The sequence below is a fragment of the Vespula pensylvanica genome, chromosome 1 (genome assembly GCF_014466175.1).
Source record: "Vespula pensylvanica isolate Volc-1 chromosome 1, ASM1446617v1, whole genome shotgun sequence".
Taxonomy (NCBI): domain Eukaryota; kingdom Metazoa; phylum Arthropoda; class Insecta; order Hymenoptera; family Vespidae; genus Vespula; species Vespula pensylvanica.
In genome coordinates, this window is record NC_057685.1 from 7,788,547 (window position 1) to 7,805,671 (window position 17,125).

General features: G+C 32.6%; 1 protein-coding gene across 6 annotated transcripts in view; it reads right to left on the minus strand.

Moving 5' to 3' along the window:
• LOC122631718 (prolyl 4-hydroxylase subunit alpha-2) overlaps window positions 1-17,125 on the minus strand; it is a 286,954-nt gene that overhangs the window by 114,062 nt on the left and 155,767 nt on the right. The window contains exons 1-2 of one of the 6 annotated variants that reach the window (XM_043817782.1): window positions 14,689-15,020; window positions 8,815-8,952 (exon numbers count right to left, since the gene is read on the minus strand). The exons of the other annotated variants lie outside the window; for them this stretch is intronic. The gene's annotated coding sequence lies outside the window, so the exon portion shown is untranslated. Of the gene's footprint in view, window positions 1-8,814; window positions 8,953-14,688; window positions 15,021-17,125 lie in introns of those variants that run through there. 6 annotated transcript variants of the gene reach the window in all.

Consider the following 17,125-nt stretch of genomic DNA (forward strand, 5'->3'; position numbering starts at 1 on the left):
TCCAAATACTGTTTACACTTTTTATCTATGCAATACAATCAAAAAATAATAGTAGAGAAACGAAAGGAATTGAAAGTGAAAAAGAAAAAAAAGAAAAAGAAAAAAAGAAAAAACACGGTACGATCAAACGTGTCCCGTTAACCTTTGATTTCCCTCTTAGAGGAGTGAACGAACAATACCGACGTTTAAAGTCAAACATAAATCGCGAGACAGGGAATATACGAGAGGATCTCGTAACGAAGGATAACGCGGTGCAAGACATTAGAATGGATTTATAAATTCGTTGAATAATTCATGAAAGGCCATCTTTTTATGGGTCTTGTCCTTCTCTCTCTCTCTCTCTCTCTCTCTCTCTCTCTCTCTCTCTCTCTCTCTCTCTCTCTCTCTCTCTTCTTTCTCTGTGTTTGGTGGTAACACCAAAGGGCCAACACATCGAAATGGTTTGAGCCAAGGCTGACGCCGAGGGACCGTTAGCTAAATCGAATCCGATCCGACTTTTTATCTTTCTTTCTCTTTCTCTTTCGCACACACACGCACATACGCATACATACTCCTTTATCTTCTTGTCATGAATCGAACACTGTTCGTTCTTCTTCGACCATGAATCGCTATGAGATGCCAAGCTTTTGATAATCTCAAATCTTGGGAAAGATCATTGACCTTTCATGTCGAAGTATAAAAATCGAATCGATCTTCGAATCGACAATTTCCTTCTATTTTATTTTTACCTTCTAAGAATAAGTATGTAGGTGTAACGATTCGTTCGCGACTTTTCACAGTGTTTCCGTAAAAACGTAAGAAAAAAGGAAAAAAAGAAGCATAATATATTAAAACGAATAAATGAAGTGTCATTTAAAAAGTATGGGAAGTAGTGTGAGAATTATTGTTATTGTACGCATATACATTTCTTTTCCTTTCTTTTCTTTCTTCCTCTCTTTCTTTTTTTATCTTTTAAACGCGCGATTCTTAGCGCTTCGTTAAACTTTACAAAAACTTTTGATAAATGTACCTAGGAATGTAATAATTACGAGAGTTAAAATAAAGCATTCTTTTTAAAAAAAATATATATATGGAGTAAAAGTTATTTTATTATCTTCCTGCAACGCATTTTCATCAAATTGATTACTTCATTATTGACATACCAAATCGATACCTTTTTATTAAATTAATTAAAACGACATTAATTAATGTTATTAAAACAAAAAAAAAAAGATATTTCTCGTTCTGTTGAGAATTTTCTCCTCAATTCTTCCAATTTTTTTTAATGAAATGACAAATTCGGACGATTCTTTTTATCTTCTTTTCATAAAAAAAGAAGAAAGAAAAGAAAAAAATTTGAGAGACGAATATAAAACTAAAGATAGATCACAAAGAGAAAGATATTGAAATAAAGTAGAAAAGAAGAAAAAAAAAGGAAGAAAAGAGGAAAGGAAGATATGATTTTTGTTCTGAATTCATCGAGATCAAAGATATCGACTGCAAGAACTAGACTAGCGACGTTAGTTACATATACGAACAGAGACAGAAAAAAGAGATAGAAGAGTGAGAGAGTGAGACAGAGAGAGAGAGAGAGAGAGAAAGAGAGAGAGAGAGATGGAGAATATCGCCCTGAGGTCGTACGAGCAGGAAAGTGACTCCGATCAGATATTCGATTTGACTAACAGTCCCATAGCGCTTGTATTCTGAATTTACAGGACTGACGTGATATACATTCAACCCACCCAGCATGATATCCTTTTGGATTCTAGTTCTCTCGCGTTAGTTCATCCGAGCAGTCTCGAAACATATCATCAATGAAAAAGATTTGAGATCTTTGGTCCTTCGATTTCGTGACAAATCGTCACCGTTAATATTCCGTTGCAATCTCGTACCACCATTGAATTTCTCTCACTCCGATTCTTATAATTTGTAAACGACAATTATCATTGCCGTTATTATCTTATACAATCAGTTAATCTATGCACGGTGAATGATTATTTTTTATCAATCGATATATTTAAATATCTCCGTAATAACACCTTCTTGAAAGAGAAAAGAAACAATGAAAAAGTTTCTGTATGAGCAAACACAACGGGATTATTTCTTTTTCACTCACTAATATTACCTTATTATTATTATCATTATTACTGCCATATTATTCTTATCATTGTTATTATCATGCTCACATTATTATTACTATTGTCATTATTATTCTAAGTACTATACAGATCATTGTAGAAATGCTAAACCTAGACAAACTCACCACACTATCAGACCCTCTTAAGTACACATACATTCACTCGCTTTCTACAGTCCCATTCTCTGACCCTCATCGACTCTTTAAAAAAACCTACCCTTTCTTTAGTTTTCCTTTTTCCGAACATCTGTCCTGTACAGCACTCAAAAATCTACTGTCGACTTTTAAAAGCCTGCTCTTTTACTATCATTCACAGTAAAATACACATTTAAACCATACAAGTTCCCGAGTTATTTATTGCATTTGGAGATGAATTCGTATTGAGAACGTTTGTACGTAACAGCAGATAGAAATATAGGACAGGTAGTTTTCGAAAAAAAAAAGTTTAATAAATATTCAAAAAAACAGAATGTTTGCATCATTTCAAATTCTCATTGTTTACATGCATTTCGCAGAGAACGCTACGTTACGCTATCGTTCGTAGTAATTTATCGTCTAAAGAAATGTTATATATCGTAGAAAGCAAAAGCCAAATAGAAAAATGTTTCGAATAAAAATTCTCTTTCTTTTTTTTCTTCACATAAAATAAGACGTTGTAACAAAAGTTATAGATCTTTATTAAACAAACAAAGTTGAGTTTGAAATGATCCAGAAAACATTCACCGAATCAAAAGGAAATAATGCTGTTACATTTGTGTACTCTCCATCACCAAAAAAAAAAAAAAAACCAAACAATTTTGTTTGTGAAAATATGTTGTTTTAAAAGATATTTAGACATTGTAATTTAATAGGCAATTCAAAAACAACTCACTCTATATGTATCATAATTACAGATACGTATATATTTATCATACGTTTATATATATTATATATATATATTTATTTTATTATTATTACATTCTCGAACTTCGTTAGTCATTCTCATTTCGTAATTTTAATTGTTTCAATCGCGAAATAACAACGTACTTATACCATCATTTTATGGAAACCGATCGATACATCGACGGACATGTCTCATAATTGCAGTTTCGCGAAAAGAGTGACTTTCGAAAATTCGAAAATGGCTCCAACTCGTTCTAAGAACGGATCGTGAATAAGATAAGGATAGATTTATTAAAACCGAATTATTTCATAGCTCGTTATTTATAAAAATGCAATTTTTTTTTATTTATACTTCGAGAGAATGAAGAAGTGAACTAGCAATCAAATGATACCGAAAAAGAGAGTATATATGTGTATGAAAGATAGATAGAGATGGAGATAGAGAGAGAAAGAGAGAGAAAGAAAGAGAGAGATAGAAAGTTCTAAACTAATCGATGAAGCAGAAATAATACATCGTCGGTGGGTTATACGCGTCGTCTCATATTCTTCTCTTTTTCTTTTTGTTTCTTCCCTTAGCGAAACGAGATTCTTTTTGAGGGCGGACCTTAGGGAATATCCGTTGGTTGGTTTGAACGTGGCAAGTGCTGGCTATATTTACGGAGAAGCGTGATGGCGTAAGAACTCTCTTTTTCTCTCTCTTTCTCTCTCTCTCTCTATATATATATATATACACACACACACCTTTCTCTCTCTCTCTCTCTCTCTCTCTCTCTCTCTCTCTCTCTCTCTCTTTCTATCTTTCTATCTGTCTATCTCTATCTATCTTTTTAAATAGAAAAAGAAAAAAAAGGAAAAAGAGAAGACTACGGACGATAAACCTGTTTGACACTTCACAAAATGTTACAGTTTCACATCGACTATTCTACACGTTGAGAGAAATCCTTCTTCGCAAAAATATCTCTTCCTTTTTCTCTTAAAAGAGTTTAAATTCTTTCCTTGACGATTACCTCTCTCTCTTTCTCTCTCTTTCTCTTTCTCCTTCTCTTCTTCTTTCTCTCTTTCTCTGTATATCGAACTCGAACAACGCCTTTTTACGGTAAAGCTGAAAAGCAAACGTTCTAGAACGCTTTTCGTTCGTTCGTAGATGGATCTTATTCGACGAATGAAATTTTACGTAAGTAAGTACATACATGACTAAAATTCCACTGCTTACCTAGTACGTTTGAAGTTCTTTCCCTATTTCTTTTCTTGTTCATATAAAAAAGAAAAGAGAAATGAAAGAAAAAAAAAAAAAAAGAAAAAAACGGAAAAAATAAACCTCTCTTTTCCTTTCGCTCCTAACGTCAAATGGAAGTGACAGAATCAATACATTTTTTGAGGATTTTCTTTTTCCATCAGTCAAATTCGATAATTCGACGATTCGAATCCTTGCTTAAAAAAAAAAAAAAAAGAAAAAAGAGAAAAAAATAACGGTTAAAGTTAACACCCGGTTTAAACAAGCCCGTCAAAGATACAAGCGTATCAGGAGAAACGTGTACCGTCAAACACGGATACGTTGCTATGGGTGACAATAATAGTAGTTTCCAATTCGATGCAAGATTTTACGGATCGTAGTGCTATTTACAATCGCCTGCGTCGAATTCCCGCGGTCCTTTTTCGAACTCGTTACACGCTACTGCACGCACGTAAAGTGTTACCTAAAAAAAATGAAAAAAAAAGAATAAAAGAAGAAAAAAAAAACGCACGAAAGCAAAAAATGAATAAACGTTCATTCCGTAAAAAAAAGGTATTTCGTGCGATTTCACTTTGTACGTTGGCATTCGATTCGATATATCCTATTTTTTTCTTTTAACCACCGGAGAAAATTGATACCCGTCACATTCGAATTCATATTTCTCTATAAATATCTTCTATATCGAAAATAACGAATATCCATGAGTACATAAACGATATTATTATTATTATTAAGTTTAATCAAATGATATATTATATTTAATAAATCAATTTATTCAATTTCACCAAATAACAGATCGAACTACGATTTTTCAAATAAATATTTGGAGACTTTTATTTCTGTACCAAACAGAATTTGAATAAGAAGTATTTACTTTATTTTTGTATCTTGACTATGACAAAAATCTATTTATTTAAATTCGTCAGATTCTTTATACAGCAAAACCCATATTTCCATATACACTTAAATCGTTCCTAGAATTTTGCCTAGCTTGCTAGAACAAAAGCTATTCGATTTGAAGTAAAAGTACCCCGAATATATTTCCGACCGTATGTACATATGTTATAAAGATAATTTCATTTTTTTTTTTGTCGATCTTTATCTCTTTTATATTATTCTAAATAAATAAAAAAAGAAAGGAGAACGAAAAAGAAAAAAAGAGAAACAGAGAAAAGAAAATTGCCGGAGAACGACAGAGAGGAATAAATAAATAGTAACCCCTCCCTCCCTCAGTTTCCGGGAAGGCCCGAAACGTGTTCAAAGAAAAAGGAATGAAATGGGATAGAGGAAGGGAATGAGGGAGGAAAGGAGAAAGAAAAGATAGGGAGAAATAGAGGACGCAGAAGTCACGTAGAGTCGCTTTGGTCCATCGACGATGACGGAGACTGTGCTGCAGCAGTCGTCGAGACATCGAATTATCGCAAAGTTTCCGACCGAGTTGGAATACGAATGAATCTCGTTCGAGGAAAACGCCATTTCTGTATGTATACATATATACATACATATACATACATATATATATATATATATATATATTTATCTCTTTCTTTCGTTCTTTATCGTTGCAGAAGAATATTAAAACCGCTGGATATCAGTCGATATCGAAAAAACGTACGTGAATCGAAGTGAGTACTTACTTGCATTTTCTCTTTCTCTTTCTCTCTCATCGTCATTCTTGCCAATTTTACCAACGAAATTGTTCCTAATTTTCGCACGATCTATTCGAGAATTTGCTGGAATTCTTTTCAATTTATATATATATATATTTTTTTTACATCCTCAAGAGATTTTCTCAAATCGTCTTTCTCCCTCTCTTTCTCTATCTTTTTCTTTCTTATGCTATCCTATCTGTCTGCTACTTCATCCGTCACAACATAAATCTACGTGATTTTTATGCGAACCCGACGGAAAGGCTGTTGCAGCACCCTTACCAGAAAGGAATACTCGCACGTACAGCATAAAAAATATCGCCCCTGTATATTTTCCTCATCTTACTCATCTTTTTCTTTCTCCTCTCCTTCATTTTATATTCTCTTTCTCTCTCCCTTTTTTTTTTGTTCTTTTTCCGTTCTTTTTTCTTTTTTATTTCATTTTTAACAAGAATCTTCCAGTCGAATTAACGCATAAACTTATAATCTGTAATTTAGTGAAGCTCGTTTAGTTCTAGCGACAATGATGCATTACTACCAATGCATTTTAATAGGTGCATAACAATTCTAAAAATAAATCACAATACAATAGATTGTAATATCGTAGGAAATTCATTTAGCCATGAATATGCATATTAGATTTATTTATATATATATATATATATAGAAGAGAGAATTCAATGTTTATTAAATATAACGATCGTTTTATTCGTTACAGTATATTGCACTTTAACCATATTGTAATGTTAACCTACGTTATTAACTTCGTAATGTACTAGCTGATGATGTTGATGCTGACGATGCTGATACTGGGTGAGAGTTTAGAGTAAAAATTTTGTAAGAACTTTACAGGGGTAAACTATCGATAAAACGGGGGAACAACGGGTTTAACGAGAATAGAGAGGGAATGAAAGAGAAAGAGGGGAATAGAAAGAGAGACTGAGAGAGAGAAAGGAAGCTTCACGTAGGTGGGACGATTGGATTAATTTATCGTGCGTAACGTCGCCCGGGGCTTCCTTCGTAAAAGAGGGGAGATTTTTTCTCCTGGTTCCTGTTACCTTCTCTCTCTCTCTCTTTCTCTCTCTCTCTCTCTCTCTGCCCCTCTTTCTCTCTTTCTGTTTCTCTTTTTCTTCGTTATACAGCTGGCAGCATTCATCGTCGTTGTTCTGTCCATTTCTCTCCCTCTCTCTCTCTCTCTCTCTCTCTCTCTCTCTCTCTCTCTCTCTCTCTCTCTCTGTCTGTCTCTTTCTCTTACCCTCTTTCACAAATACCGTTACTCTCATTTCGTTGTTGACGTTGTTCTTGTTCTTGTTACGGCGTTAACATGCACGAAAAAGGTCGAAATACGGCTCAGGAAAAAAAAAGAAAAACAAAAGAGAAAGAAAAAAGAAATGCGAAAAATAAAATAAAATAAAATAAAATAAAATAAAATACGACGAGATACGCAGACTCGGTGCTATTCGATTTACTTTTGACGCGTTGTAGGCGCGTCTCACGTTTTAGAAATTGCTTTTTTCCAGGCGGGTCTGACCAAGCCTGAATCAAAATGTCGCGACAAAATTTACAATCGAACGGATTTTTAATTGCGATAATTTTATGGTCAGGCTATAAATTATGTAAGATAGGAAGAAGAAAAAAAATAAAAATAAAAAAGAAAAAGAAAAAAATCGACCGACAATAAAAAGTCAGAAGCAATTGGTACAGTTATTCGTTATCAACGATATTATACATCATGTTGAATCGTTGAAAAGAAATTCGTAACAAATTTTAATAAAAATTCAGATATTAAATCGGTTACTACACTCGATAACGCATTACACTCATCGACGCATTATACCGTGCACCGTATATCGTGTAAGTCGATAACTATAGCCTAACATAAACAGCTTCGATAAATCAAAAGAGCTTTGATAAATTTGTTCTATCAGGATCGTTGTTGTTGATTCGTTCGGTAACGTGAATAACTCAAAGTTTTACCCTCCGAAAAATGTTGATAGCTCGAGTGTAATCTCGATTTATTAGATCGTAATACACCGGAATCCAGTAAACCCTTATTAACATAAACGATAAGATTTCACGTACTCGTAATTCTTCCTCTCTCTCTCTCTCTCTCTCTCTCTCTCTCTCTCTCTCTCTCTTTCTTTCTTTCTCTCTCTATTTTACCCTCTCTCGCATTCAAGAAATATGCGGAGAGTTTGAAATATCGTATCGAGTACGCTCCCGGCAAATAAACGGAGGGATTCCAACGGAGAGTGGTATTTCTCTTGGGGGAAGTACGTCGTTTACAAGCGAAGTATATATTATCGTTGCCCTATCGCGAATGGATTAATTTTGGCGAGATTCAAGTCCTTGGACTCGTCCGAAAGTAACTCCCACGGAATTCTACGAATCTTAATAAACGTAAAAATTCATTCGGTGCAAGACAACGCAATCGTGAAATTACACAAATGCGTGTTATCTTTAGACGATTCTAATTTAAATGATATATAATTTTATATAATTAATAGAATATAAATGAATTTATATGAAAATTGTATTGTATGTTATTGAATGTAGATGTAGTGAGTCTCTTTCTTTTTGAAAAAAAGAAGAAAAAGAGAAGAAAAAAAAACGGATAAATATAATTTAAAAATAAAAAAAAAAAAAGGTAAGTCATTTAAAACGATGAAATCGACGATCGATTCATAAATATTAATTTTGATTAGTTTCATTCAAAATCACGATTTATAACCGGTTGAGCGATATTTCAATGTTGAAAAATCACGCTTGTAAATTTAATACTACGTGCTCGGGGTCATTCACGGGATCGGCAAAGGAACAGTTATTTTTTTTATTATCCCCCTTCCTCACGGATTCCTCAAGTGTGCCATGCTCAAATATGTCGGAGACGAGAAGCACATCTCGATCTGCTTTCCATGCGTATCACCATTTACCGTAAAGACGTAAAGAATAGCGTTCCTTTTCTTTCTTTCCGGGCACGTTCGATCGGATGAGATTTCGAAACGCGTCGGTTGAATCGACGTGGCGCCAGACGTCCTCCAATTTTTGTTCGCCTTTTTTTTTTTACTTACCTATAACAGAAAACAAAAAAGATCGCGATTAAAATCGACAACGTCTATTGGTCATATATTTTATTTTATACATACACACATAGACGCAGAGAGACATGCTATATCTCCTAAATGATTGAAAATAAAAAAGAATGTTACAAGTCAACGTTAAATCGTTTCAGACGGTGGATAATATGCAAATAATTTTATGCACTTTTATGCATCAGAAAAATATAAATGCACTATTTTTGATTGAACCATTTAATGCAGTTTTTTATGCTCTACACAAAAGTATTAACTTATACTCTCAATTTATACAGCTAATATCGTTTAACTTTGGTCTATGGAATTTTTGTCTGTTTTCAATAGTTTAGTCACCCAATGTGTATATATATATATATATATATATATATATATATATATATATATATTAATAATTTAGAATATCTCATAAATATAGAAGATTCATCGTCTACTCTATTTCAAGATTAAATACATCGGATGATTAATTAAAAATGTATTTTAATTCAAACGATTATTGCTTATATAAATTTCAATATTATATCTGAACAAGCAATTTTAAATTTTAATAACAACGATTTATCGTAGATATAGATGTTCTAATTAATCGCTGGTATTCCAATAAAATGACTAAAGAATGATTTTAATAAGTTTTGTCTCACAATCAGAACAAGAATAAATTTTAACCCTTTAAATTCTGTATATCTATGATGAACTTTTGGAATGAACCAATTTTTTCCTACTAGAATAATAATAAATATATACATTTTTAAAAACTGCTCTTTCCCTTTTTCTATCTCTATTATATTATTTAATAAATTTAATATAGATAATATATATATAATATAGTAATTATTTATATAGTTATGAAATAAGAAATCATCGATGTAATAGTTTACGTATAATAATTCTCCTGAAAATTAATTCAAAAGGTTGATTTAATTTATATAAAAAATTTAGAATAAAATACATATTATCGACTAAAAAAATTAGTTAAAAAGTTAATCCAACTTTATATAATTTTTCTTTATGAGAAGATAGGGTGGGATGGGGAACATAAAAATAAGATAAATAAATCTTTTTTATAACTTGTTAGTCTAGATATTTCGTTCATCATTTACATTATAAACATTCGAAATAATTTCCTCTAGATCGTTCCATCGGAAAATGTCATAAAAAGCTTAATTATAACGAGAGGAGATTTTCGTTTAATGAATCTCAATACATGAAATTTATTTCGTTTACAAATGAAATACTACGAACGAAGATTGAGACTTCCGGATAAATTAATGAATGGTAAGCAGACAAATTGAAAATTATAACATTTTCCTAGTAAGCATGAGAGATCAATGATTTTTCATTCTGAGAGAAGAGAAATATTCGTAACTAATTAATCCGTCCTCTCCAGTTAACGGATTAACAAACCTGCCAAATATTGATTGAACGAATATAATCGATTAATATTCAATATGCGCTTCGATGCAATTATACCAGTGATTACTTTGTAACGAAAGAAATGTGATAAATATGAGGTATATGAGTACATATTTATGTATAATATAATACACACCTCTACTACTACTATACACACATGTATAATAAAAATATATATATATATATATATATATATATATATATATACACATATATTTACACGTATACGTAACATTGTACAATGTGTTTATTACAGTTAAATCAGATAGTTCAACCACGAAAGTAACATGATCGACAATTAAATCGTTGTCGTATAATTACGAAAAATAATATAAACACAGAAGGTGGGGGAAAGGGGAATTCGATATACAATTCACGATGCCAATATTACATTTGATCTAGCGCCACCATTTCATCCTATTAACGTGCTACTATAATTTACATCTTTGCGTCTCTCTCATTGTCCGTTACCTCCGATTTTCACCCACCAGACTCAACCTCTAACCATCCAAACGGTACACCACCTCTACTGCCACCACCAATACCACCACCATTGCCACCACCAATACCACCACCTTCAACCTCTTTTATCATTTACACCCCGTTTTCGATTCTAGTTTCTGAATTGAAGTATCATGTTCGTTTAATATAGACTACAATTGAACGAGATATTATGCGAATGAATTGAAAACACAATTAAATTGATCAAAGAGATATTATTTATCGAATATGCTGCTTGATATAATTTTCAATGCGATAATGAACGAAGGATTTAATTTTTAAAATGATCTGAAATTCGACGATCCTACCGATTCAGAGATATATTGATTCGTATAAGATATATGTATTTATATAAAAGAGATAATTCAATATTTTTTTAATTAATATAAATATATTTTTATAACGAATATTAATATTTTTATAATTAATGGTAAGATTAATGACGATCTTAACAATTAACAGATATGATTCTTATATATCTAAGTGGATTAAAATTCATGAAAATTTTTCTATTATTTTTACGAGTATTATTCGGCCAAACGTAATACGAAAACTTTTGCCTCGGAACCACGTAAATTAGGAATGTTTCGTTAATCAAATAAGAAACTTATTCAATTATTACAAAAATCCAACAAACGAGTCATTAGCCCACTTCTCCTTGAATAAATATCTTCTTCTATTTATAAAAGCGAACTATTTTTGAATGTTCACGGAGAATTAGAGAGGAGAAATACTAGAACTTTTAATCCGAAAATATTAGAATCCTTTATTTCTGAAAACTCTTAATACGGCTTTAAGTTTCTAAAAACGTTTCTAAAATTCTAAACTAAAATTTTATTTAAGTTTTAACAAAACCTATTTCATAAAGTCATGTTATAATAAAATTATTCTTTTCAACATTTTGGTATTATTATAATAATATACTACTATATATATATATATACACAATATAATATAATAAAAATAATAAATATAATAACATAATAATAAACAAAAAATTATTAGATATATTAAAAAACATCTCTCGAAAAAAGATATTTGTATAATACAATTACAAGGTATAAAAAATTAATTTTCAATTAATATATAACACATATATATTATATATTATATGATATATTATATATATATATATATAAAATTGTCTATAATTGTATTGTTTACTACACGGATATTATCACCTTTGATTACGACTTTACCAAATGAACGTGTTCCAACCATAATAAATGCAAAACTCGCTAACGTGCTACAATTAAGAATTTAAATATGGAACTATGGACAGTAGGTTGTTCGAGACGCTAACCTAAAAATTATACTAATTGCGTGGCACAAAGCTCCTAATAAAAGATTGTGGTCATGTAGGAATATGTTGAACGTTGAGAAAAAAAAAAGAGAAGATAAAAAGAAAGATCCGGCCAATCGTTGCTAAGATTAAAAGAGAAAGAGAAAGGTGGTTTAAAGAGGGGTGGAGAGAGAGAGAGAGAGAGAGAGAGAGAGAGAGAGAGAGAAAGGGAGAGAAAGCTTCTAAAGAAATTAAAACAAAAATTTAGAAGATCAAACGAACGAACTGAAAGCGAACGGCGAAGGATCGAAGTTGGGATAGAACTCGAGGAATGTAATTGTTAGCGTTATAAAATAGCTACAAAGGGTTTTCGAGTTTCGTTTTATTCCTTCTTTTTCTCTTCTATTTCTTTTGCTTTCATTCACGTATCCATCAAATTAGATAACAATAACGACAACAATAACAAAAATAATAACAACTACATTCTATTGCGATCTGACTATTACAACCAATGATATTAAAATTTTAATGTCGTTTTTCTTCGTCGTGATTCGGCAAAACTTTCGCCGACGAAACGTTAAAATAGAAGCGCTCTTTGAAAATTTTTTTCCAAGAAAATCCGAGCGCGTTAATCTACCGCAAATTCTTGCGCGTGCATAAAATTACGGTTCGTGCTTTGCGTTGATGCGAAATAATAGTATTTCGAGAGGAATTTGGCTTCGTGCTTGATAAAGCCGCGAATTAATTTCTACAATTTTGTGAAGTTTATTTATTTCGTGTCGGATATATCTGTTTTTGTTTTGCAAAGAAAAAAGAAAAGAAAAGAAGAACAAATAACTATAGAAATGTATTGACAATGAGAAATTAAATGAACGCAGTACACGTTTCTTCAAATTCCAAGAGTGAAAAATGAATTATGTAACCTTATAATTAATCTTCGTGGTAAATTAACTGGTACGTTCTCAATTAACAGAGATATAATCATTCTTTTTTATTCTCTTTCTTTCTCTTTTTTTCTCTTTCTCTATTTATCGAAGAATTAACACGTGCTCGTAATTTCGAATTTGGAAAGAAGAGTGCGAAATGTAATCGTCAGGGGAATAACCATGGGATTAACAACGATACGGTACAACAAATATTACATGTTGCTCCATCAAGCTCGGTATACTCATCTCTTTTCATTTCTCTCTTACTACTACTTCTACTACTACTACCACCACCAACTCTTCCCCCCACCCCATTGTACCATTGACATCAAGAGCTGTACTTCGCAGCTTCCACGCTCTCGTGGACCTTTTCTCTCCGCGGAAAATCATCGGCACGTTTATCTCTGTTTGCACACGCATTCCATGGAAAACTGGCACCCAGCCGAATGTGTTTTCCCTCGTTATAACTTATGCAAAATCGATAGTTCATTTTGTGGATGGCGTAAGAATGGCCAGACCCTTTTGTGTATGTGTGTGTTTGCTCGCGCGTGCGTTTACAGAAATATACATATATATGTGTACATATATATATATATATATATATATATATATATATATATTTCTGTAAATGCAAACCAAAAATGCTTTGGGGAAACATAGAAATGTAAATTACATTGCTCTCCTAATTGTTTGAAATGTGTGTGTGTATGTATTTGTGTATCTATGTATGTATGTGTGTCAGATCAAACGTAATTCAACGTCTAACGTCACCGCGAATATCTTCCACCTGAAGAACGAGCAAACGCTCTAGAGGAGAGCCAAGGGATCAATTAATAGCCTGTACTTCCTTCCTCCTTTACCGTCTATCCTCGATTCTCATCATTTTCATCTTCCTGAAGACTGCACACCCCAGAAAGCAATGGCATAGGCGGATCCTCTCTCTCGAGTCAACTTATAATGCAAATCTTGATTGATTAATCCTTGACTTCGGACGTTCCTTTTAACGAAATACCTTATAAAGATGAAATTAATAATAACCATAGGGAAATAAAACTTGTTATTTAAACTTGAGTAAACATTAATAATCTTTTCTAGCTATGTATACGCTTCTATCTATTCATCTCGAGTATCACGTATTGTTATAATAAAAAAAAAGAAAGAAAGAAAGAAAGAGAGATTTTAGAAGAAGTTCCAGAACGTGATATGAACCGTCGTTAAATATAATCTTCTACGTCGCTGGCAGGTAAAAGAAAAAAAAAGGTTTGACTAAAAACACCGAGCAAAATAAAGGGATCTGCCGTGAACAGGGAAAAGGATAGAGGAGAATTAATAAGTGCAAAAGTTCGATAGGCTAACGTGATGGGCAGTGTCGTTGAGATATTCAGAATAGAAACGAATGAGGGTATGGCATTGGGTTACGGCGATTATATAAAAACGAGTGGAGTAATGTAAGAGAGAAGAAGAAAGAAGAGGAGAAGGAAGAGAAAGACGAGAAGACCATTTGACAAATGGTCCTCTCTCTCTCTCTCTCTCTTTCTCTCTCTCTCTCCCTTTCTATCTTTCTATCTCTTGGTCTGTCTCTTTCTTACTCACTCTTTCTCTCGGCTGTTAGTGCACGCTTCATGGACCGAATTCGTAGAGATGTAGAGACGACGAGGAGGAGGACACGTACACGTACTCTACCTACACCGTACAGGGCTTTTCAACGAGCTTCCCTTGAAATATGGGACCTGCCGGACAAAGCGACCCTCTCTTCTCTCCCAAGGGACCTCCTGATAACCCTCGAAAGTGAATATAGTCTGCCGTTCGTTCAAGCAAAACATCGCCTCTAGAGCCTCCAGAAACGGCCAAGAGAATCTTCACTTTGGCTTCCGTTGACCCGATCTCTCCTAGTCTTCGTCCGACTACTCTACTCTTCATGTTCTCTATGAGTAGAAAAGAGATAGAGAGAGATAGATAGACAGAGGGAGGGAGAGATAGAAAGATAGAGAGATAGAGAGAGAGAGAGAGAGAGAGAGAGAGAGAGAGAAAGAGAGACTGTTAGATGTCCCTTCATCCGCTAGACGACGATAAATTCGGTTAGACGTGTCTAGTTAATTTTGGTCACTTTCGATTTGGTTACTTACTAATTGTCTAACCCTAAGATCTAATATTCATTCGTATCTTTTACTGTATAAAATTTCATAAAAGATTTACATGATATTCCACTTATCCACGTAATCGTTAAAATCAAATTAAATGAAAATATTAAATTATGATGTGAAATTTTCCTTTTGATTTTTTCTATTTTTTCTATTTTATTAAGATAGTAAGTTTCCTTTGTTATATCGACGAAATAAGTTTCGGTTTATTGTTAAGTTTCTGAACCGCCAACGGATAATACAAACAATTTTAGCATCAAATTTCAAAGAGCAAACTCGACAATTCGCCGATAACGAACAGTTGATTTTGCTTAGAAACTCGTGTAGTAATCGTACTTTCTGTATTTCTAGCACTTTACATATAGTTTCGAGTGGCTCATTCGCATCATTGAAACTGCTTTTGTCATCCGTTTGAAACGTATTGAGTTAACTCTCGAAATTCATTTGCGATTAATAAATTTTTGGTTCATTTTGTATCAGCAAATGTAACAAAGTTATTAATTTTAAGATTGTCTCGTATACGAAAAAATTATTATTGATATATTAAATTATATCATTGATCACATAGTAATTATAAATATATATATATATTTTTTAATGCATCCCATCTGTTAACTCGCGTGATGCTTTTTTACATGAACTCTCAACAAATTGTGTCCTCGATAATTTAGATACATGATCAACCACCAATTAAGTATAGATATATTTAATACTCGCGTTTATTGTTATTTTGTTTTTGTTTATATCGGTATTATTTCAGCTGTTATTAATTATCTTATCGATTTTTCGAAACTGTTAATTCCTATGAAAATCTGTTATAAAATCGATATAAATAAAAGCGATGCAATAATTAATTATCTATTTAGAAATCGTCGTTTACGAAACAAGTAAATGTAAAGAAACTTTTCATTTTCGAAAGCAGTAGTTCATACGCGGATTCATTTTACTTCGAGAAATTGAAAAAAATCCAAGATTGACAAAAGTGTCTCAGGCAATACCTGTTGTTCAAATTAAAATTATATTTTCTAAAATCCTTCAAAATTTGCCTAACTTTTGTTAGAACTAGGGCGAATCGATCTAAGCCAAAGCAAGTAGAGCCGAGCCGATCTGAGTCGAGCTGAGCCAAGTTGAGCCGAGTCGTGTCGATACAAATATGGGAGATTGAAAAGTCTGAATTGAGCCTACTAATACTAATACACTAAATCTCACTAAGCCGATTGTTAAGAGTATGGTACGAGAGTATGGTATAAACCCAACGCAGAAGCTTATACCTCCAATCGATAGGCGCATAGTGGAATATACCGTTTTCTTGTTTGAGCCTCTTGTATTATACTTCATATTTTATCCCATAACTGTTGCTAACAACACGATGATATTCGAACAAGAGTTGACCTTAAAACACCTTTAAATTCATTTCCTGATAAGGACATATTTAAATGTCCCTCTCAATCTGTATACGTTTCTACCTATAAAAAATGAGAAGATTTTGATACAGGAGGACAAAAAAGAAAAAGAAAAAATTATTTAAAATGAAATATGGTTATAAATAAAAATATGATCAATAAATAAAAACTTCGAGTTTATCAATCCTGTATAAAAATAAATAAATAAATAAATAAATAATACTTAAAGACGACTTAGGTATATTGCCTCTTCGTTCGTTTCATTTTACGACTAAAAAACTTGGCTCTCTTGTCTGATATCGTTTCAGGGGGAGGGAGAAGAGAGTAGGAAGGGAAGGATGTCTGAAAAATAGTGCCCTCGAACCCGAGAAGACTTTTTCACGAATGATCTCGTGTTTTTATTTTTATTCAGTGGAAGGGTGTGTAATCGTGGAATGGAGGGAGAGAGAGAGAGAGAGAGAGAGAGAGAGAGAGAGAGAGAGAGAG